Consider the following 23,180-nt stretch of genomic DNA (forward strand, 5'->3'; position numbering starts at 1 on the left):
TATCTCTACTTATTATTTCAAGTAGAATACTTCTCCCTATCTCAGTTGTACATGTCACAAAAATTTACCCTATATTAGGACATAAAAACTTCACAAACAAATGTGGAAAAGCAGAAATATTAAAAGCAGATCTTTTCAGATTATGATGCAATAAAAATTATAGTCAATAAAGGATAATAGAAACATATTAAAACTAATTGGAAACTAAGCCATCTAATCCTAAAGAATGAATGAGTTAAAAACAAATTAAAGAAACAGTTAATAATTTCATTACTAAAATGACAACAATGAGACAACATACCAAAATTTGTAAGATGCAGCCAAAGAAGGGAAAATTTATTTCTCTCTAAGCGCTTATATTAATAAAATAGAGAAAGAATAGATCAATAAATTGAGTGTGAAATTTTTTTAAAAACTGGAAAAAACAAATTAAAAATTTCCAATTAAACATCAAATTAATTTCCAATTAAACATCAAACTGAAAATCAAAAGAGAGATCAATAAAATTGAAAGAAAGAAAGAAAACCATTCAACGAATAAATGAAAGTAAGAGCTGGTTTTGTGGGAGGGGATCCTGTGTGGGAGGAGAAAAGTTTAAAAAGGTTAATATTGATTCAAAATTTTAGAAAAATAGGGGCAGCTAAGTGGCACAGTGGATAGAACCAGCCCTGAATTTAGGAGGACCGGAGTTCAAATCTGGTCTCAGACACTTAACACTTCCTAGCTGTGTGACCTTGGGCAAGTCACTTAAACCCCAGCCACAAAAAATAAAAAAAATAAATAAATTATTAAAAAAAAAGATAAAATAGTAGCAAGAAGATTACAGCAATATATAACAAAGATATGACCTATGACCAGGTTTGATTTATCCTGACCTGAAAGCTGGTTCAATATTAGTAAAACTATTAACATAATTAACTGTATCAAAATTATCTCAACAAATGCAGAAAAAGCTTTTAACAAAACATAATACTCATTCTTATTAAAACTACTAGAAAGCATAAGAATCAATCATTCTTCCCTTAAAATGAAAAGTAGCATCTATCTAAAACCATCAGCAAGCATTATTTGTAAAGGGGATTACAAATCCCCACCAAAATGGGTTTTATAAAGCTAGAAGTCTTCCTCATAAAATCAGGAGTGAAGCAATGATGTTCATTAAGACACCTTTAATTCAATATTTTACTAGAAATGCTAGCTAAAGCAATAAGAGAAGGAAAAGATATATTGAGTACCTGAGTTCAAATATGATCTGAGACACAACACTTTCTAGCTGGGCAAGTCACTTAACCCCAATTGCCTCAGCAATAATAATAATAATAATAATAATAATAATAATAATAATAATAAATAAACTATCAACAACTTCAGCAAAGTTGTAATTCCAAAACAAATCTACATAAATAATCAATATTTCAAAAAAAGAGAGACAAAGAAAATTCCATTTAAAATAACTTCAGACAATATAACATACTTGGAAGCCAAGATAAATCCAGGAACTATATGAACACAATAACAAAATACTTTTCACACAAAAACAGACCAATACAATTAAAGAAATAGTTATTATTCATGGGTAGATTGAGCCAATATAATAAAAATCAAAATTCTACCTGAATTAATTTATTAATTCAATATCATACCAAACTAACACAAATTATTTTATAATGACAGAAAAAGAAAAACTCACCAAAGAGAATAAAAGGTCAAGAATGTCAAGGGAATCATTGGGGAAAAATGTGAAGGAAAGTGACATAGCATCAGATTTCAGACGTATTACAAAGCAATAATCATTCAAAACAATCTGGTAGTGACTAAGAAAAAGTAATAGATTAATGTAATTGATTAAATACACAATACACAGTAGTAATTTGCCATGATAATTTGGTATTTGATAAACCAAAAAAATCCAAGTTTGGGGGACAAAAACTCAGAATTTGACAAAACATTGCTGGGAAAACTAGAGAACAGTTTTGCAGAAGCTGGGTATAGGCAACCCCATATGCCAAGATAAAGTCAAGATGAGTTCAAAATTTAGATATAAAGGGTTTTATAACCAAATTAGTGGGGCACTGAATACTTTATCTGTCAGATCTATGGATAAGGGAAGAATTTATGACTAAACAAGAGATAAAAGTATTATGGAAGATAAAATGGATACTTTTGATTTACATTAAATTAGAAAGATTTTGTACAAAGTCAATGCAACTAATATTAAAAGGAAAGCAGGAAACTGGAAGAGGGGATGGAATTATAGTAAGATTTTCTGATAAAGGTTTTATTTTTCAAACATGTAGAGAACTGGGTCAAACATATAAGAATTCAAGTCATTCCCTAGTTAAGAAATGATTAAAAAGTATGAATAGATAATTTTTAGAAGAAGAAATCAAGTGATTTATAGCCATATGAAAAAATGTCCTAAATCAATATGATTTAAAAAATACATCTTAAAATAACTTTGAGGTATCACCTCATACTTCTCAGATTGGCTAATATGACTGAAAAGGAAAATGATAAATGTTGGAGGAGATGGAGCTGTGAACTAATCCAAATATTCTAGAGAACAATTAGGAACTATACCCAAGGAGATATAAAATATAAATCCAGCAATACCACTATTGGGTCTTTACCTCAAGACAACAACAACAAAAAAAAAAGGAAACAGTTCTATGTGTGCAAAAATATTTATAGTAGCTCTTTTTGTGGTAGCAAAGAATTGGAAATTGACAGAATGTCCATCAACTAGGGAATGGCTGAAAAAGTGTACATATGATTATAATTGAATTTAAATGCAGATCAAAGCCTACTTTTTTCACTTTTTTCTTTATTTACTCTGTATTTTCTTTTAAATATGGCTAATATATAAAAATGTTTTTCATGACTTTTCATGCATAATCTATATCAAATTGCTTGCATTCTCAAGGACAGGTCAAGAAAGGGAACAAGACAAAATTTGGAACTCAAAATTTTAAAAAAGGCAAATGTTAAATTTTTTCTTCTGTGTACTGAGAAATATTTAATGAAATAAATAAAAATATATTGGGGAAATAAAGAAACATCTCCCCACCCAAGTAATCAGAGAAGAAACTAATTAAAACAGTTAATAGTTTCTGTAAAGTAAAAAGCTACAAAATAAAGCCACAAAATGAAGAATATTTCAATATGACAATAATAAAACCCAAAGGGAAATAATGAAAGCAAAAGTCTCATTCAAAATAATTACAAAAGCATAAAATATATGGTAGTCAAACTACCAAAGCATATTTAGTATACACACATACATAATGCCTATATACAAAAATAATGAACAACAGCTAATGAAAAGATATTTTTTGCTCATGGCTGGGCTACATCCAATATAATAAAAATACTTTAATTAATTTACAGATTTAGTGCTTTACTAATCAAATTACCAAGGAGATATTTTCTAGAGCTAGACAAAATAATAATAAAATTCATTCAGATTAGCAATCTCAGAAGCAATATTCATCAATACTATTTGGCATTGATTGAAAAATTGAATGTATGTCAATGGAACATATTAGATAAGGAAAAATCAGGAGCAACTGGATATAATAATGTCATGCTCGATACAGCCCAAGAGCATGAACTGGGGAAGAACGAATTTCCTTTTTGACAAGAATTGCTAGGAAAAGGAATAGGGATTTGGCAGAAACTAGATGTAGATCAATATGAATGAAAGTAAAAGAATTTGTTGAACTCTTCTATGTGCCAGGCACTGTACATAAAAATATAAAAAGCAAGAGATTCCTCAAGAAGTTTTAATCTTAATAGGATATGATCACACACACAAAAGACTGGTGGCCAGAGAGGATTGGTATGGGCTAGGATTATCAACAGAAATGGAGTGAAGTCATAGAAAAAACTGATTAATATATACTTTTCACACAATTCAAGCTAAAAGACATAGGCTTATACTTGCAATAATGAGGCTTCACTATAACCAGAGAGTAGCAGCTCTGAGTGGATTAGTGAATGCTTACTATTCTGGTTTATCCAGGATGGAAGTGCCGAGTTAAAGGTGGAAGCTGGAATGCAGTCCCAGAATGTGATAAAGTGCAGCAGGTCAATGATGAGACTGGGCTAGGTTAACTTTGGTGAATGTTCACTTAACAGAAGTCCAAGTTCTTCAGGCAAGAGAGGCTGAAATAGAATTGAAACAATGTGGTGGATCTGATCTAGGGGCTAGTTATTATGAATAGTCATCAGCATCCTATGCCACACACCACATCAATCTGAATATCAAATAATATGTAATCTCATAGATTTAGAAGTTTTCTCCAAACATCTAGCCTGCAATCCATCCATGCTTTCCCATCTTGTATAACTCTTATACATATTCTTTCAAACTAGCTACAGTACAGTGTGACAGAGCAAGAGAATGACTTGCTCACTTCCTCCAGCATCAGAAGGCGATCAGCTGAGTATTTTTGGCTATTCATCTTTCATTGTTCACTTGTTTGTTTTTGCCCATCTTCTCTTCCTGTCATATAATACCTTGATATTGTTTCTTATTCCTTTTTTGAAGCTCCTTGATCACATTCACCATGTATTCTCATTTCTCTTTGTCTGATACTCCTTTTTTATTCTTCATAGATAGTAGTATTCCACATCTTGTTAGTATCTAGTAATACTAGTAAAATAGTAGTATTGAAAAGATAGGCTTTGATTTCATGAAAAGCTTAGAGTCAGTAAAAAATAGCTTTGAAGTTTTTCTGAGAGAAATGAGCTCACTTTCCCTCCTTTTCAAGTCTCAGCCCTAAGCCAGTTCATCTATACTGTGTCCCACATATACATACCCTAGAGTCAGCTGTAAAGGGTGTCTAACCAAATGCATATTGAAGATTACATCTAAACAAAGAAGAGAAACAGTTAAACTCCGGTCTTGAGGAGACTTATAACCAATTAAGAGTCAGATAATTACAAAAGATAAAATGGATAATTTCAATCCCATGAAATTAAAAAAATTTGCATGAAAAAAATCAATGCAAATTGGATTGAAGCAGTTGTAAATCAGAGAAAAGAAATATTTGCATACAAGATTCTTTACCAGAGCCTAAATTCAAGATATGTAGGAAATCAAAACCAAAAACTATTTCTGAATAGATAAAATGTCAAAACAATTCTCAAAAGAACAGTTGTAAGCAATTAATGACCATATTAAACATCATTTCAAATCATTAATAAGACAAATCAAAACAACTTAGATTTCATCTCATATCTAGTAAGTCGGAAATGATAGGAAAAGATGGGGATAATAAATGTTAAAGGGTTTGCCAAAAGATAGGCATGTTAGCACACACTTTTGTGAATTATTCCAGCTGTGAACTGATCCAGTATCTTAGGAAGCAATTTAGAATTACAATAAAAAAATGAGTAAAATTTCCATTCCTTTTTAATTGGAATTCCCACAAGGAGCTTTGCCCCAGAAGATAAGAGATGCAAAGGAAGATCCTAGATATAGCAAAACATTCATAGCAACATTTTTTATCTTTTAGAAAGAAAACAAAATTGTCCATAATTAGAGAAGAGCTAACAAATTGTGATGCATACATTTAGTGGAATATTGTTGTGTTGTAAGAAATAATGAATGTGTAGAATTCAGAGAAGCATGGAAGGACTTAAACAAAGGTAAAGAAAGTGAAACTGAAAAGCAATATGTATGGTAACAAGAATAATGAAAATGTAAAGAACAATCATTACTATATCGCTATAACAGAGCATTAAATAATTAAAATGACCAAGATTGTCTCCTAAAAGACATATTGAAAAATGTGCTTCTTTCCCTCCTTTGAAGAAAAGGGAAGATTGTAGATGTTGAACACCATATATACAATTAGACTATTGATGTATGGGTTAATTTGGTTGAATTGAATTTTTAAAATTCTTTGTTAAAATGTCAAATTCACTGGGAAGAGATAGCTCATTAGACAGGGGCAGTTTATTAGAGAGAGATAAATCACAATTCACTTGGTAGAGAAGGAGAAAGGGCTCTACTGGGAAATGAAAGTGAAGTAAAAGTAGAAGATTTCAATGGAATTTTAATTTAAAAAAATAGAACAGATGACTTCTGGTGTCTTTTCCAATTCTGAGATTCTATGGTCCCATGTACCTTAGAAAGTTCAAAAATATTTGTAACTGGCATTTTTGCTCTCATTACTTCACACAAATAGTTAATATGTGTGTTTATAAATACAAATACATTCATACATACATACGTATGTGTGTATAAAGTAAAAGTCCTTAATCAATCAGGTAAAACAAAGGCAGGAGTATGAACAAAATCAGCTCATTCAGGTCTAAAAAACTAATTGTTTAAAATTCAGTGAAAAGCATTTATGTCTTTGAAACTGGCAAAATCTACAAACTAGGGCTTGACTTATCATTTTGTTGGTTGTCTAGATTTAAGATAGAGAAAAAGGAAATTAATGCAGATTAAATTTTAAAGTGCTAGGTATATATTCCCTCCAGGAAGAAAATTGATTGTTAAACACCCACCAGCATACTTTTGCATACAGGACTAAGTGATAGTATTGAACAAATAGCTTTATATTGTCAGTGAAATCAGATATTTTGTAGCCACATTTATTTACAGTTTGGAGAAAAAATTCTCAGGCTTTGAAGTCTTAAGATTTCTGAAAAATTGACAGGATCAAGCAGTTTACATGATTTCAAAACAATTCTACATGGTAATTTGTGTCGAATCTTATAGATCAGAATATAACAAGTTATCTCAAGCAACCTCTGGATATTTACATAAAAGGTATAGAAGATTTTCTCAAAGACTCTATCTAATCTGTGCCATTTTTCAATTGTTATGTTTATTAGGACAAACTGCTCCTTCTGAGAAGAAAGCTGCACCAACCTTCACAATCTACCCCCTATCCCAATACTCTACTGAGTGTACTCCTATCAGTTGGTAAAGGCTTGTGAAATTTATTTCAGAAGAAAGTTTGATGAACAAAATTGATGCGCATAATACTAGGTTATGTGCTTTTTTCATCTTTTTACTTTGATCATTTTGATAGTATGATTTAACATCTTACAATGCTCATCTGATCTACAGTATTTCCATGGTTCTTAGATCCCATTTTTTGTAGTTCCTCCACCTTCCCTAACCCTCCTCCCTATAGTACAAATGTTAACCCATTCGTGTCTTCCTATCCTGTGTTATAATTTTCAGTTTCTTCTCATATAACTACCACAGGAGGGCCACAAAAATATTCTGGGAGCCTTCTAGAGTTCTTGAAGTTTCATGAATACCAAAACTTGGGTTACCCATTGCTTTCTTATGTGATTGGCCTTTCCCCCCCATCTTTGTTTCTATATTTCTCTGATAACATACTTTATTTTGTTTCTCCTATACACTTCCTTGTATATCCATATCCATGATCTCATTGCCTTTTGGGTGATCCTCAATTTCAATTCTTCAGAGACTGTGGCAATCTATTACACATAGGCATACAATATCACCAGAATAATTTTCATTAAAAACATATTCAGGTTCCAAATCACTACTGATCAGAGAAATGCAAATTAAGACCACTCTGAGATACCACTACACACCTGTCAGATTGGCTAAGGTGACAGAAACAAATAATGATGAATGTTGGAGGGGATGTGGGGAAATTGGGACACTAATACATTGCTGGTGGAGTTGTGAAAGAATCCAGCCATTCTGGAGAGCAATCTGGAATTATGCCCAAAAAGTTATCAAACTGTGACCCTTTGACCCAGCAGTGCTACTACTGGGCTTATATCCCAAAGAAATACTAAAGAGCGGAAAGAGACATATATGTGCCAAAATGTTTGTGGCAGCTCTTTTTGTTGTAGCTAGAAACTGGAAGATGAATGGATGTCCATCAGTTGGAGAATGGTTGGGTAAATTATGGTATATGAAGGTTATGGAATATTATTGCTCTGTAAGAAATGACCAGCAGGAGGAATACAGAGAGGCTCGGAGAGACTTACATCAACTGATGCTGAGTGAAACGAGCAGAACCAGGAGATCACTGTACACTTCAACAACAATACTGTATGAGGATGTATTCTGATGGAAGTGGAAATCTTCAACATAAAGAAGATCCAACTCACTTCCAGTTGATCAATGATGGACAGAGGTAGCTACACCCAGAGAAGAAACACTGGGAAGTGAATGTAAATTGTTAGCACTAATATCTGTCTGCCCAGGTTACATGTACCTTCGGAATCTAATGCTTATTGTGCAACAAGAAAATGGTATTTACACACATGTATTGTATCTAGGTTATATTGTAACACATGTAAAATGTATGGGATTGCCTGTCATCGGGGGGAGGGAGTAGAGGGAGGGGGGATAATTTGGAAAAATTAATAATAAAAATTATTTAAAAAAAACATTCAGGAAGAACTGAGAAAGTGAGAAAGCAATTTGATGTTTCATTAATGGAAGCACAATCTCCACATAAGTAAGGTTTTCATTCCATTGTACTCTATGCTGGTCAAAAAATATTTAGAGTAGGTGCCTAGGTGCCACATTTTTATAATTTATAATTACATTGACAAAATGGAGAAGAGTGACCAGAATAATCAAGTAACTCAAAATCAAGGAATTCTTATACTAAAGGAATTTTGAATGTTTAACCTGGGAAGAGAAACATTGAGGACGTGGGGCAAAGGGAGAAGAAATGGTAGCTGTTAACTAGTTAAAGATTTGCTATATGGAAAAGGTATTATTCTCAATTTTGATTCATTTCAGCAAGCAGAAAGTGACCAAATGGATAAAATTTTCATCTCTATATATAAGTAAAAATGCCCTAACACAACATGCAGTTTTCCATGCAAATACTTCACTGCTATAGAAGATATCCAATACTCCATGAAAAATGTTTCTTTTTTGCATTGAATAAATGATGAAAACAAATAAACCAAAAACATTTAAATCATCTCTTCTATTTGCCTCTCTTAAGGATAATCTTTGATGTACAATTTTCTTTTTAATTCTGGGTTTACTTATAATAAACAAGAAGAGCATGATTTAATGTGTCTACTTACTGCTTTCTGGATAAAGATCTGAGTTGATTAAAAGCCCCAAGGTTGTGCATGATTTCTGGATTATATTAGATAATATCAGAATTGAATTCAAATCAGAAAGGATTACAAGAAGTAAATAAGGATTACACATGTAATTCAAAATGGAGACATTCAAGAAAAATAGATATACTTAATAATTCTTCAGTGAAATTCAATAAGGAAAGCTTATAAGCTTTTTAAAAATAGATTTTAAAAATCAATTATATTGGGAAATTTTAACATTCCACTATCAAAACAAGATAAGTCTAAAAAGAAAAAACTAAGGACCTAATAGAATAGGTAGTTGGGGATGGGCTCAAGAATACATGTAAAAAGTTTGGACATGGAGAGAAGCATCAAGAATAAAATGGAAAAAAAACCTAGAAATCAAAACCACTGTACATAAAAAGGTTAGGGTCTAGCCAACTTTACCTAAAATTCCAAAGAGGATAATTTTAAAAATTTGTTTAATAGATGTGAAAATTGGATAATTTCATGAGAAAAAAAAGAAAAAAATTAATTTGGATCCATATGTCATACTGTATACTAAATTCTAATAATTATAATAAACAATATGTTACAGCAAAATCAATAGGTATTCTGAAGGCATTAAAAAAAACAAACCTCTAAAAAAGATTAGGGGAAATTGCATAAATTATTCAAAAATTTTTTATTGTGTGAAAAACTATACAAATCAAGAATCTATATTGGTATATATCCTAAACTACCTGACCAAAATAGAGAAATTATCAGAGGATATTAATGAATAATTTTATAATTAATATAATAATATTTTAGAATCATAATTTTATAAAACAAATACTGATAACCACAGGCTCAAATATTCTAATAATAAAACTGCAAATCAAGATAATCTTATTATAGCACTGATTAAAGTAAAACACAGCAGAAAATGAATTTACGTCCAAAGAAGAACTAGAGATCATAATTGATCACAAAATAGAAAACTTTGATTATATCAAATTGTAAAGGTTTTGTACAAACAAAACTAATGCAGACAAGATTAGAAGGGAAACAATAAACTGGGAAAACATTTTTACAGTCAAAGGTTCTGATAAAGGCCTCATTTCCAAAATATATAGAGAATTGCCTCTAATTTAAAATCAAGCCATTCTCCAGTTGATAAATGGTTAAAGGACATGAAGAAACAATTCTCAGATGAAGAAATTGAAACTATTTCCACTCATATGAAAAGATGCTCCAAGTCATTAGAAATGAAAATTAAGACAACTCTGAGGTACCACTACACACCTGTCAGATTGGCTAGAATGACAGGGAAAGATAAAGCGCAATGTTGGAGGGGATGTAGGAAAACAGGGACACTGACACATTATTGGTGGAATTGTGAACACATCCAGCCATTCCGGAAAGCAATTTGGAACTATGCTCAAAAAGTTATCAAACTGTACATACCCTTTGACCCAACAGTGTTACTACTGGGCTTATATCCCAATGAGATCTTAAAGAAGAGAAAGGGACCTGTATGTGCAAGAATGTTTGTGGCAGCCCTCTTTGTGGTGGCCAGAAACTGGAAACTGAGTGGATGCCCGTCAATTGGAGAATGGCTGAATAAATTGTGGTATATGAATATTATGGAATATTATTGTTCTGTAAGAAATGACCAGCAGGATGATTTCAGAAAGGCCTGGAGAGACTTACAGGAACTGATGCTGAGTGAAATGAGCAGGACCAGGAGATCGTTGTATATTTCAACAATATGATGATCAATTCTGATGGATGTGGCCCTCTTTCTTTTTTTTTTCTTTCTTTTTTTCCTAATCATTTTTGGAAATAAACCTAATAGTGTTATTTCTGGGTCAAGATATATAGGCATTTAAATAACTCTTTGACCATAATTCCAGATTACTCTACAAAATGGTTGGATCAACTCACAGATCTACCAACAATGAATTAAGATCCAAATTTTTCCCCATGCCCTCCAATATTTAAAATGTGGTAGCCTGGGGTTCAAGAACTTTTTTATAAACATAGAGGAAGGGCAGCAAGGTGGTGCAGTGGATAGAGCGCCACCTCTGAAGTCAGGAGGACCTGAGTTCAAATCTAGTCTCATTTAACACTTCCTAGGTGTGTGACCCTGGGCAAGTCACTTAGCCCCAATTGTCTCAGCAAAACAAACAAATAAACATAAGAGAAAATGAGAAATAACCTAGATACCCAACAATTGGAAAACTGTCAAATAAATTATGTTATATAAATATTATAGAAATATAAAAATTATTTGTACATATGTAACAAAGGTAATTTGTTTTTATTTCATGATTTAATTTCAAATATGAAAATAAAAAGATTAAATTAAAATGACAAATCATTTATCATCCATTTAAAATAAAAACAAACAAATATAGGTTACATGAGATAGGGAAATTGAATTTAAAGTTCCCTTAGCATTTACTAACAGAAGATTAACATGTCAATAGAAATTTCCAGAAAATTGCAATAAGACCAATTCTAAGTCTAGCCCTTAGTTAATTATTACTAGAACCTTTTAAATTAAAAGAATCTTAAAAAAACCAAACCAAAACAAAACAAAAAAACCAAAACCTATTGTTCACCAAAATCAAGGTACCAGGCATAAAATACTCCCTTTTCCAGCAATAATACTTCTATATGAGAATGGATCATTCAGTTTTGAGAATGGATCTTTTGACTTACTTGTCCTGAACTTCAACTGTTTCTTATAGTGGTCAGAGCCTTCACAAAGCTTGTCAGATTCTGGAAATGAGGAAAATGGATATCAGTAACTATGGAACTTGGTACTTGGACTAGTACCCACTTCTGCAGGCTAAAAACTCATATCTTGGGACCTTGACTTTTCACTCTCACATCATATTTAATCATTAACTTTGCATAGTGAGAAAGGTCACAACATCTTGAGAAACCTCTCCTCTAGTGAATATTTTTAAGAGAGAAAAATAAATCTGTAAAAAGAATATTGTTTCTAAAATATCAACCTTCAATTCAATGGACATAGTATATTTCCTTTTTTCACATTTTCTTGGGGTTTTTTTTACACTTTTTTTTATGGTCTACTTTCTACAAAGTACTAATTTATAAAAGAATTAGTTGAGTGAACAATTTAATTTAATTCCATTCAGTTCAATTCCACTCAATACAATTCACTAAAATTTAATAAACATTTATTAACACTTATAGGGCATAGAACACTGTGCTACACACATGTAGAGATGCAGAGTATAGATATTACAGTTGCTACCATCACAGAACTTTCAGTCCATTTAAAAATTACACATACACCAAATATAACATATAACAAACTTCAAGTGTGGGACATTTATATAAGACTCACACACTTTCTGCTTGACTGCAGAAAGGGTGGGGTTGCTTTAGAGATACAGAGACTTATATCTCTTTAAGAGACATTTACATGAGGTTCCACAATCTCTTTGGGGGATGACCCATGGATGACAAGCATGCAAGGGAAATCTAGCTCCTTAATATATCCCTGATTTCTAACTTGTCCCTCCAGAGACTTTGGAGCATTTTCTTTTTAGTGAGATAAGAAAATCTCTCTTTCTTGAACTGAAATAACCCATTCCTGGTAGGAGAACTCATTTGCTCTGTGCTTTTGTGGACATGCTTAGTGACACAGTGGGCTGAAGTCAGGAAGATTCATTTTCTGAGTTCAAATCCAGCCATCAATACTTACTAGCTGTGTGATCCTGGACAAGTCACTTAATCCTTTTTGCCTCAGTTTCCTCATCCATAAAATGAGCTGGAAAAGGAAGCAGCAAACCATTCGTATCTTTGCCAAGAAAACCTAAATGGAGTCAGGAAAAATCTGAAATAATGAACAACAACAACAAGTTTTGTGTGTATCCCAATCTGTATAACTTTTCTAATTTTGTTTACTGCTTGCTTTAATAAATAGTTTAGCTTGTTATTCTTTTCAGCTCTTTCTCTTGCTTTCTTCAGGCAGAAATCAAAGTCTTACTTGGAAAGGGCTGGGCAGGAAACCAAAGATATTTATTCAAGTTACCCCATGAATGGCATTTAGAAAATCACATGGATTTATGCATAACATACAGGGAAAGCACATATCCTACACAAAAATAATAAATAATATAGTTATAAAATAGCATACAAAGGCCAGACAGGGAAAGTTTGCTTCTGAATGAGAGTCAAAAAAATTTCGTGGAGAAAATAGTATTTTAGTTATGCTTTAAAAATGGGGATCAAGAAAAGGGATAGTTATAGGACAGAGTATGAGTAAAGGCATGGATGTGGGAAAACCACAATATATATAGGATAGTAAAAAGTCTAATGTATTTGGAAAGTAGAATAATATGAATTTTTTCCAGAAATGGCGAGTGGATTCAAAATTTTCATTTATTTAATACTTTAAACTTTAAAACTTGCTTTATATAGGTTATCATTGAAGATAAAAAGAGAAACAACATGGCTAAGGACATATCATTAGAGAACACTCACTCTCAGGGACTCAGAAAGAGTATGACTAGCCCACAAAGAAAATAGAACTAGCTTGAAAACCATGAAAATTAAGAGGTTTCAACATCTTAAATTTTAGATTTGCAAGGGAGAGGTTGACAAGTTCAACTTCTTCACTTTACAAATAGGAAAACTGAGGCACAGAGATATTAAATATCTTACCTAGGATCATAGAATAGTAAATATCTGTGACATTAAGAGAGGAGAAAGAAATGGAATAAGAGTGACCAATTAGATATTGGTGGTGGGATAAGAATGCAGATCTAAAGGGATTAGAGAGAGAAGAGGCTAAGTGTGTGGGTGAACAAGATAAAGTAGTTAGTAAAATTTTTTAATTAAATTTTTTCAATCAAGGAAAATCATTCTTTTCTTTCTATCCACTAATTAAAAAACAAAGAAAAATAAAACCTCAGCCTCATTTGTTTCTGGTTTTGATTTTTTTGTTTGTTTTTTAAGTCTCAGTCTACAATCAATGTATAAAATCTTTCTACCAGAAACATGTCTCATGATGAATACTTAAGAATCATAGATAGTCATTGTATTGATTAGAATTCTAAGTTTTCCAAAGTTGTTTGTCTTTGCAATACTTTTGTTATTGTATAAATTGTTCTTCTGGTTCTGTTCACTTTGCTTTGCATCAATTAATACAAGTCTTTACAAGTTTTTTTGACACCATCTCCTTCTTAGCTTCTATTTTTATTTTTAAGTTTTATTGATGTCATTTGTTTCTATATTACAAATCTTTATAGATTAACCTAACTCAATGAGAAATCTCTTATAACAAAAGAAAGTTATTAAACAAAATTACAGTGTGATAACATAGTTGGAAAGAATATACAACATTCCGCATTTTTAGTAATTGCTTTCACCCCTCATTAAAAATTGTTCCAAATTGTTTTGCAAAATACCTGGACCAGTTCCCCAAACAACTAAATAGTATATACTTGTACCTACTTTTCCACAGTTCTAGGATTTGTTATTTTCCCTTTTTCATCAACTATGCCAAGCTGATGGATGTAAGGCAATTTGTATTTCTCTAACTATTCTTGATTTAGAACAATTTTTCTTTGGCCAATTGATACTGTAGGTTGTTTTTTCTGAAACCGTTCTCTTCACATTTTTGATCATTTACTAAACTGAAACTGGCTCAAATTTTTATAAATTTGAATCTGTGTCCTATAAATCTAAACATAGAACCTTTATGAGAAATTTCCTTCAAAGATGTCCCATTTATTTTCTTATCTTTTAATTTTAGCTGCATTGGTTTTCTTGGTGTATTCACAGTTATGATCATTAATTATTTCCCTCCATTATGATCTTTAATACTTTTCATTCTCTTTATTTCCCATCCCCTCTTTTTTTTTGTAAAGAAGAAAGTGGTTTAAAAAAAAAAAAAAAGAAGTACACTCAGAACCAGAATTCTAGGTTTGGTGTAATCTGTTTATTCTCCTCTTCTCTTTCTCATGTGAAGAGAACACATGAGGCTTTTGGGTTTGTCAAATACTAGATTGTTATAGTCATTGGTTATTTTGTTCTGTGAACCTAACCTATTCCACTGATTAAATTCTCTATTTCTTAGCCAGTATCAAATGGTTTTGATGACTGATGTAGTTTTATAATGTAGTTTTAGATCTGGTACAACTAGGCCACCTTCATTTGCTTTCTCTTCATTAATTCCTTTGAAATTCTTGACCTTTTGTTCTTCCAGGTGAATTTTGTTGTTATTTTTTTCTAGTTCAGTACGATACTTTCTTGGGAGTCTAATTGGTATAGCACTAAATAAATAGATTAGTTTAGGGAGTATTGTCATTTTTATTATATTTGCTCCACCTATCTGCGAGCACTTGATATTTTTCCAGTTGCTTAGGTCTGACTTTATTTAGGTGGAAAATGTTTTGTTGTTTTGCTTATATAGTTCCTGACTTTCCCATGGCAGACAAATTCCCAAATATTTTATATCATCAACAGTTATTTTTAATGGAATTTCTCTTTATATCTCTTACTGTTGGATTTTGTTAGTGATGCATAAAAATGCTGAGGATTTATGTGAATATGTTTTGTGTCCTGCAACTTTGCTGAAGTTGTGGATTATTTCTATTAGCTTTTTACTTGGTTCTCTGGGGTTCTCTAAGTATACCATCATATCATCTGCAAAGAGTCATAATTTGGTTTCCTCATTACCTACTCTAATTCCTTTAATCTCTTTTTTTTTTTTCTCTTATTGCCAAAGCTAACATTTCCAATACAACATTGAATAGCAATGGTGATAGTGAGCAACCTTATTTCACTCCTGTTTTTATTAGGAATGGTTCTAGTTTATCCCCATTACATATGATGCTTGCTGATCATTTTAAATAGATGCTACTGACTATTTTAAGGAAAAGTCCATGTATTCTTATACTCTTTTTTTTTAATTAGAAATGGATGTTGGATTTATCAAATGCTTTTTCTGCATCTATTGAGATAATCATTTTTTTGTTAATTTGGTTATTGATATAGTCAATTATGCTAATAATTTTCCTAATATTGAATCAGCCCTGCATTCCTAGTATAAATTCTACTTGGCTGTGGTATATTATTGTGGGGATGATTATCTATAATCTCTTTGCTAATATTTTATTTAAGATTTTTGCATCAATAGTCATTAGGGAGATTGGTCTATAATTTTCTTTCTCTGTTTTCGTCCTACCTGGCTTAGATATCAGTACCATGTCTGTGCCATAAAAGGAATTTAGTAGGATTCCTTCATTCCCTATTTTTTCAAATAGTTTACATAGTATTGGAATTGATTGTTCTTTAAATGTTTGGTAGAATTCACATGTAAATCCATCTTGTACTGGGGATTTTTTCTTAGGATGTTAATTAATGGCTTGTTCTATTTCTTTTTCTAAAATAAAACTATTTAAGTAATTTATTTCCTCTTCTGTTAATCTGGGCAATCTATATTTTTGGTAGGTATTCCTCCATTTCACTTAGATTATCAGATTTATTGGCATAAAGTTGAGCAAATTGCTCTAGTTTTTCTTCATTGGTGGATAGATCTCCTTTTTCATTTTTGAGAACAATAATTTGATTTTCGTCTTTCCTTTTTCTAATCAAATTAACTAAAGATTTATCTATTTTTGTTGTTTTTTTCATAAAACCAACTCTTAGTTTTATTTAATTAATTCAATAGGTTTTTTTAGTTTCAATTTTATTGATCTCTCCTCTTTTAGAATTATTTTTAGAATTTCAAATTTGGTATCTAATTGGAGGTTTTTAATTTGTTCTTTTTCTAGCTTTTTTAGTTATAAGCCCAATTTATTGATCTTTTTCTCTATTTTATGCAAGTAAGTATCTAGAGATATAAAATTTTCCCTTATTACTGCTTTGGCTGCATTCCACAAATTTTTCCAATTTCTTTTTGGTTTATTTTTCCCTGGTCCTTTATTGAATATAATTTTTATTGCATCATGATCTGAAAACATGCATTTACTATTTTTGCCTTTCTGCATTTGAATTTGAGATCTTTATGTCCTAATATATGGTCAATTTTTGTATAGGTTCTATGAACTGCCAAGAAGAAAGTGTACTCCTTTCTGTCTCCATTCAATTTTCTCCAAAGATCTATCATATCTAGTTTTTCTAATATTCTATTTACCTCTTTAACTTCTTTCTTATTTATTTTGTGATTTGATTTATCTAGTTCTGAGAGAGCAAGGTTGAGATCTCCCATTATTATAGTTTTGATGTCTATTTCTTCTTGCAATTCTCTTAACTTTTCCTTTAGGAATTTAAATGCTACACCACTTGCCATTTATATGTTTAATATTGATATTGCTTCATTATCTATGGTACCTTTTAGCAAGATATTGTTTCCTTCCTTATCTCTTTTAATTAGATCAATTGTTGCTTTTGCTTGATCTGAGATCAGGATGGCTACCCCTGCTCTTTTTTACTTTACTTGAAGCATAATACATTCTGTTCCAGCCTTTTACCTTTACTCTGTATGTATTGCTCTGCTTTAAATGTGTTTCTTATAAACAATATATTACAGGATTCTGATTTTTTTAATCCAGTCTGTTATCTGCTTACGTTTTATGGGAGAGTTCACCCCATTCACATTTACATTTAAAACTGCTAATTCTGTATTTCCTGCCATCTTATTAACCCCAACTTGTACTTTTCTCTTTCCTTTTCTCTTTTCCTCCTCCCAGTATTTTACTTAAGAGCACTACTTGCCTCAAGCAGTCCTTCTCCTTTAGAGAATCTTCCCCTTTCTTATACCTTTCCCCTTCTATTTCTCTTTTCCCTTCTACTTAGCCTACCCCTTCCCTTTTCCCCTTTTCCCCTCCCACTTTTCTATAAGATGAAAGAGATGTTTCTCAGTGAAACCAAATATATCTAATATTCTTTCGTTGGGCCAAATCTGATGAAAGTAAGATTCATACAATATTTGTCACCCTACCTTTTTTCCCCTCAATTATAATGTTTTCTTTGCCTTTTCCTGAGATGTCATTTCCCTCATTTTACATCTACTTTCCTCTTTTTTTTTCCCCTGTTACAATCCCCTTTCCAGCTCTAGTTTCTTTTTTATATTATAACAGTAAAATCAGATTATACATGTACTTTCTATCTGTACCTGTAACAGAAATAAAGTTCTTAAGAGTCTTTTTTTTTCCTTTTTAACTTTTTATGCTTCTCTTGAGTTCTGTATTTGGAGGTCAAATTTCTTATTTAGCTCTGGTTTTTTCATAAAAAATAAATGGAATTCACCAGTTTCATTGAATATCCATCTTTTTCCCTGAAAGAAAATGCTCAGTTTAGCAGGGCAATTTATTGTTGGCTGCATTCCAAGTTCCTTGCCTTTTGAAATATCATATTCCAAACCCTTTGATCCTTTAAAATGGAAGCGGCTAGGTCTTGAGTAATTCTTGTAGTGGCTAGTGTATTTGAATTGTTTCTTTCTGGCTGCTTGTAATGTTTTTTTCCTTGGTCCAATAGTTCTCAAATTTAGTCACAATATTCCTTGGGGTTTTAATTTTGGGGTCTGTTTCAGGAGGCATTCATTGAATTCTTTCAATGGTCATTTTACCTTCTATCTCTATGACATCTGGGCAGTTCTCTTTGATTTCCTGAAAGAGAGTGTCTAGGCTCTTTTTTCATAATGTATTAGAAGGAGTCCAATAATCCTTAGATTGTCTCTCCTAGATCTATTTTACAAGCCCATTGTTTTCCCCATTAGGCATTTTACTTTTTTAAAATTTTTTTCATTTTTTTTGGTTTTGCTTGACTGATTCTTCTTGTCTCATTGAGTCATTCATTTCCATTTGTTCAATTCTGAATTTTAGTGAGTTATTTTTTTCATTTACTTTTTTTTTTACTTCTTTTTGTATTTGTCCAATCAAATTTTTAAATGGGTTGTTTTGTTTTATGGAATTTTTTTTTCATTTCACAAAATATGTTTTTTAAGGAGTTTTCTTTTTCTGTTTCACAAATTCTGTTTTTCTGGGAGTTGTTTGTTTGTTTGTTTTTTCCATTTTATCAAAGCTATCTTTGAGTTGCATGCTTTTTCCATTTCATTAAGTCTATTTTGTAGTGAATTTTCTTCAGATAGTTTCTATGTTGCCTTTTCCAGACCTTCTTGCAAAGTTTTCATTTCCTTTCTTCAATTTTCTTCTGGCTCTTTTTAAAGATTCCTCTTAATTGCTTCTAGGAGAGCCTTGTGTGATGGGGATGATGTTATATCTCTTTTTGGGGCTTCATCTGAAGGCAATCTGCCTTTAGTCTCCTCAGGGTTTAAAATCTGTTCTTCTCTTTCGCCATAAAAACTGTCAATTATCAGAGTCCTCTTTACTTTTTTACGCCTTTTTTTTTTTTTTTTTTTTTTTTTTTTTAAGTTAAGGTCTGCCTTTAGGGCAGGAGAGGTTTTCCAAACAGCTGCAAGTGCCGCAGGATCAGTGCTGACTCACTCCCAGTGCTGAGTGGGCATGGCCAGATCCCCTGAGATTCTGGCGTTTTGGGGTTCATTATTGATTTTTTGTGTTGGGTGTTTTATAACTTCTCTGGCGATCTACTGGCTTGCAACCAGGGCAGAGTGGCCAACACTGCTGTAGATTTCTCCCTATAGATTCTCTGCCACATGGAATCAGCAACACTTGGGTCTCTGCACTATCTGCACGGGCATTTGTACTCAATTGCTTGTACTTTGCTACCTCCCTCCCATTTCCAATTGAAACAGACCATTTCTGGTGATCTTTGAAATTACCTTCTGTGGATGATTTGTTGCACTCCCAATATTTGTGGGTTCTGCCAGTCCAGAGCTAATTCAGAGGCTGGATTTCATAATTAGTGTGAGGGTTATAGAGAAGGTCAGAGAGAAATGTGTGTCGTCTCTGCCATCTTAGCTCCCTGGTATATTCCCATATCTTTGCAATAGAGCTGTAGGGGAGAGCTTGACTAAAACTTCCTATTATGGCACCATCTTGCTACTTTCTGTAGATTACTTTTTGAGTTCAACCAGAACTCCTAGAAGAGATGAAGCAAGAGTAAAAACAAAAAAAAATTATAGAACTAGAATATTTTTATAAATGGAATTAGAGCACTAAAGGGGGAGAATGAATTATAGAAAAAAGCTGTCAAAGCAGGGGTAGCTAGGTGTAATACCAAACTTTGAATCAGAAAGACCTGAGTTCAAATCAGGCCTCAGATACTTACCAGCTGTGTGAAACATTGGGCAAGTCACTTTAACCTGTTCTCCCAGTTTCCTCATCTGCAAAATCTGGTGGAGAAGGAAATGGCAAACTACTCTAGTATCTCTGCCAAGAAAATCCCAAATGGGGTCATGAAAAGTCATAAACAACTGGACAACAAGTTATTAAGGAAGAAAGAGAGAGATGAGGTGATACCTGGATATAGTAGAAGAATAAGCACCTTTTGTACTTATTGCTTTGAGTTAGGTGCTTTTATTATCCTCATTTTACAGTTGAGGAAACTGAGGCAAACTGGATCCATGACTTGCCAAGAGTTATAAAACAAGGAAATGCCTGAAATTGGATTTGAACTCAGGTCTTCTTTCTCTCCTCCTCTTCCTTTTCCTCCTTTCCCCCTCGTATTTCTACATTACTCATATGATAGAAGAATCAGAATAAAAGGGGGAAACCACAAAAAAGAAAGAAAAAACAACAACAAAAAAAATAAAAATAGTATGCTTCATTCTGCTTTCATATTCCACAGTTCTTTCTCTGGATATGGATAGCATTTTCCATCATGAATCTTTTGGACTTCTCTTAGATTCCCACATTGCTAAGAAGAGCTAAGTCAATCAACATTGATCATCAAAAATGTTTTTGCTGTGTTCACTCAGCTTCAGTTTATATAAATGTTTCCAGGATTCTCTGATATTTGCCTGCTCATCATTTCTTGTAGAACAATAATACTCCATTACATTCACATATCACAATTTGTTTAGTCATTTCCCATTTGATGGGCATCTCTCAATTTCTAAGTCTTTGCCATCATAAAGAGAGATCTACAAACATTTTTGTACATGTGGGTCCTTTTCCATTTTTTAAAATGATTTCTTTGGGATATAAACCCAATAGAAACACTGCTAGATCCAAAGGTATGGTCAGTTTGATGGCCCTTTGAACATACTTCCAAATTGCTGTCCAGAATGTCTAGAGCATGAACTCAGCTCTTCTTGACTGCAGGAACATTTTTTTCTATCACTGTGTCATCTAGTTGCACTATCTAGGTACAGCAGAAGTATAATCCCTTTATTTGATAATGATGAAATGAATAACGCATCATTGGAAGGTCACTTGTCTTCTTCCATCAAAAGCAAATTCAAATTAGGCAAAAAGGAGTTGTTAAGAATTTAGTATTGGATTTGATTTAAAGCTATTTTGCTTTTAATCTAATAAATGTTCTAAAAAAATTTGGAAATCTTTGTACTGAGGACTTAAACTATACTTTTGAAAACCAAGGATTTTTTTTTTAAGTTCCCAAAAGACTTTTAATTTTAAGTTTGTGATTTTTTTTCTTTCCCTTAATAATTTCACGAATTTCAAGATCTTAGGTCCCTTTCCTCCTTAAGAGGTTCACTCTATTCTCCAAACTGAGAATTAGGAAACAACATGTACATCATCTCTTACATTCATTTCTTCAATTTACCAGTCTCATGCATTTATGATTTTATTTTGTTTTTTGAGATTTGGTCTTCCTATTTCACCCAGGGTAGAAGTGTAGTGAATACTCTTAGATCTGATCCCACTGCTGATTGTTCTCCTGCCTTTTTTTTTTTTTTCCCTTTGCTTGGTCCCTGCTCTGGTCAGTTCATCCATCTTTAGGCAGCCAATTGCTATCTCCCCCCACCCCCCGCTTCCCCTTTACACACTTTAGAGCTGCCTGACAGTGAATAGAGAGGTGGTCTCAGAGCCAAGATTATTTGAGTTCAAATCTTGCCACTGGTTTCATTTAAACTCTCAGGACTTGTTATCTCTCTGAGATTACTCATTATAAAGAAGATGCCAGATTGCAAAAAGAATTTTAGAGAGAATTTATTCATCTGAAAGCTCCTTAAACTTATGAAATAACTAGCATAGTTCCTCTCTTTCTTCATATTAAGATGACATAAAGGAGCCAACAGCCCTATCTACCCTGACTAGAGTAATAAAATGTTAAATATAGGTAAATGCAAATTGACACAGTAGATTTAAATAAATTACTAGGAACAAATCAGTATAGGCACACAAGTTGTTAAAGTATTTAACTCCAGGGTAAAAATGTGAAACTGATGTTGTAAAGAGCCATAGTACAAGAGGTCTGTGTAATAGCATTGTAATTTCCAATCATTAACAAAAGTTCCACCTGGGATTCTGGGAACCAAAATCCAATGAATCTCCTTTCTCTATAGCAAATTAAAGGAATTACAATAATGGATAGGTTAAATGAGCACATTAGCAAGTGTAATCCATTGAGAAGGGAAAGGACTCAGGATTTTAGGGGGGAGGCAATAGAATGAAATCACGCTTGATTAATTTACTAGAATTCTTTAAGGATCTCTATAACAAGACTGCAATTCTAGTGAGGGCAAAGAAGTATAATTAGATTGTAAAGGTTCAGAGAAGGGCCACTAAAAGTAGTTAAGACAAATGGAGAAGGGGAATACCTATATAAACTTTTAAAATAATACTCTTCAATCTGGAAAAACAACTGAGATGGGTTGTAATTGAAATCTGTCAAATTCCTTGGACAGGGCAAATCTCAATTTCTTCAAATTCTAGAATACATCAGCTTCAAGTAGTCCTGGAGCAAAGGTATTTTCAGGATAACCCAGAGGAAGCACTACTTTTGAGAGTTAGCAGAAAATAAAATTATGAAAAGTATTTCAATGTGTTGCAGTTCAAACTGAGAATATGAATAGGTTCATGTAAAGTATCCAGGGATGTTTAACCCATGATTCAATTAATTCAAATTAATTTAGCAAGTATTGTTTGAAAGAATTTTATTAATGTCTGACTCTGGATTAGTGTGAATAATGAATCCTATGAAGTGGTCTCATTATTTGAATTCCCATTGAATATTCCCATTGGACTGGAACCATTCATCATATTTTA

General features: G+C 32.3%; 1 protein-coding gene across 2 annotated transcripts in view; it reads right to left on the minus strand.

Moving 5' to 3' along the window:
• The window catches only part of DDC (dopa decarboxylase), a 100,996-nt gene extending 89,103 nt beyond the window's left edge, over nucleotides 1-11,893 (minus strand). The window contains exons 1-2 of one of the 2 annotated variants that reach the window (XM_074283597.1): nucleotides 11,767-11,893; nucleotides 4,005-4,164 (exon numbers count right to left, since the gene is read on the minus strand). The gene's annotated coding sequence lies outside the window, so the exon portion shown is untranslated. The remainder of the gene's footprint in view (nucleotides 1-4,004; nucleotides 4,165-11,766) is intronic. The other variant, XM_074283595.1, reaches the window with a different exon arrangement.
• Nucleotides 11,894-23,180: the final 11,287 nt, after the last annotated feature.

This window comes from Sminthopsis crassicaudata, chromosome 1, assembly GCF_048593235.1.
Source record: "Sminthopsis crassicaudata isolate SCR6 chromosome 1, ASM4859323v1, whole genome shotgun sequence".
NCBI lineage: Eukaryota > Metazoa > Chordata > Mammalia > Dasyuromorphia > Dasyuridae > Sminthopsis > Sminthopsis crassicaudata.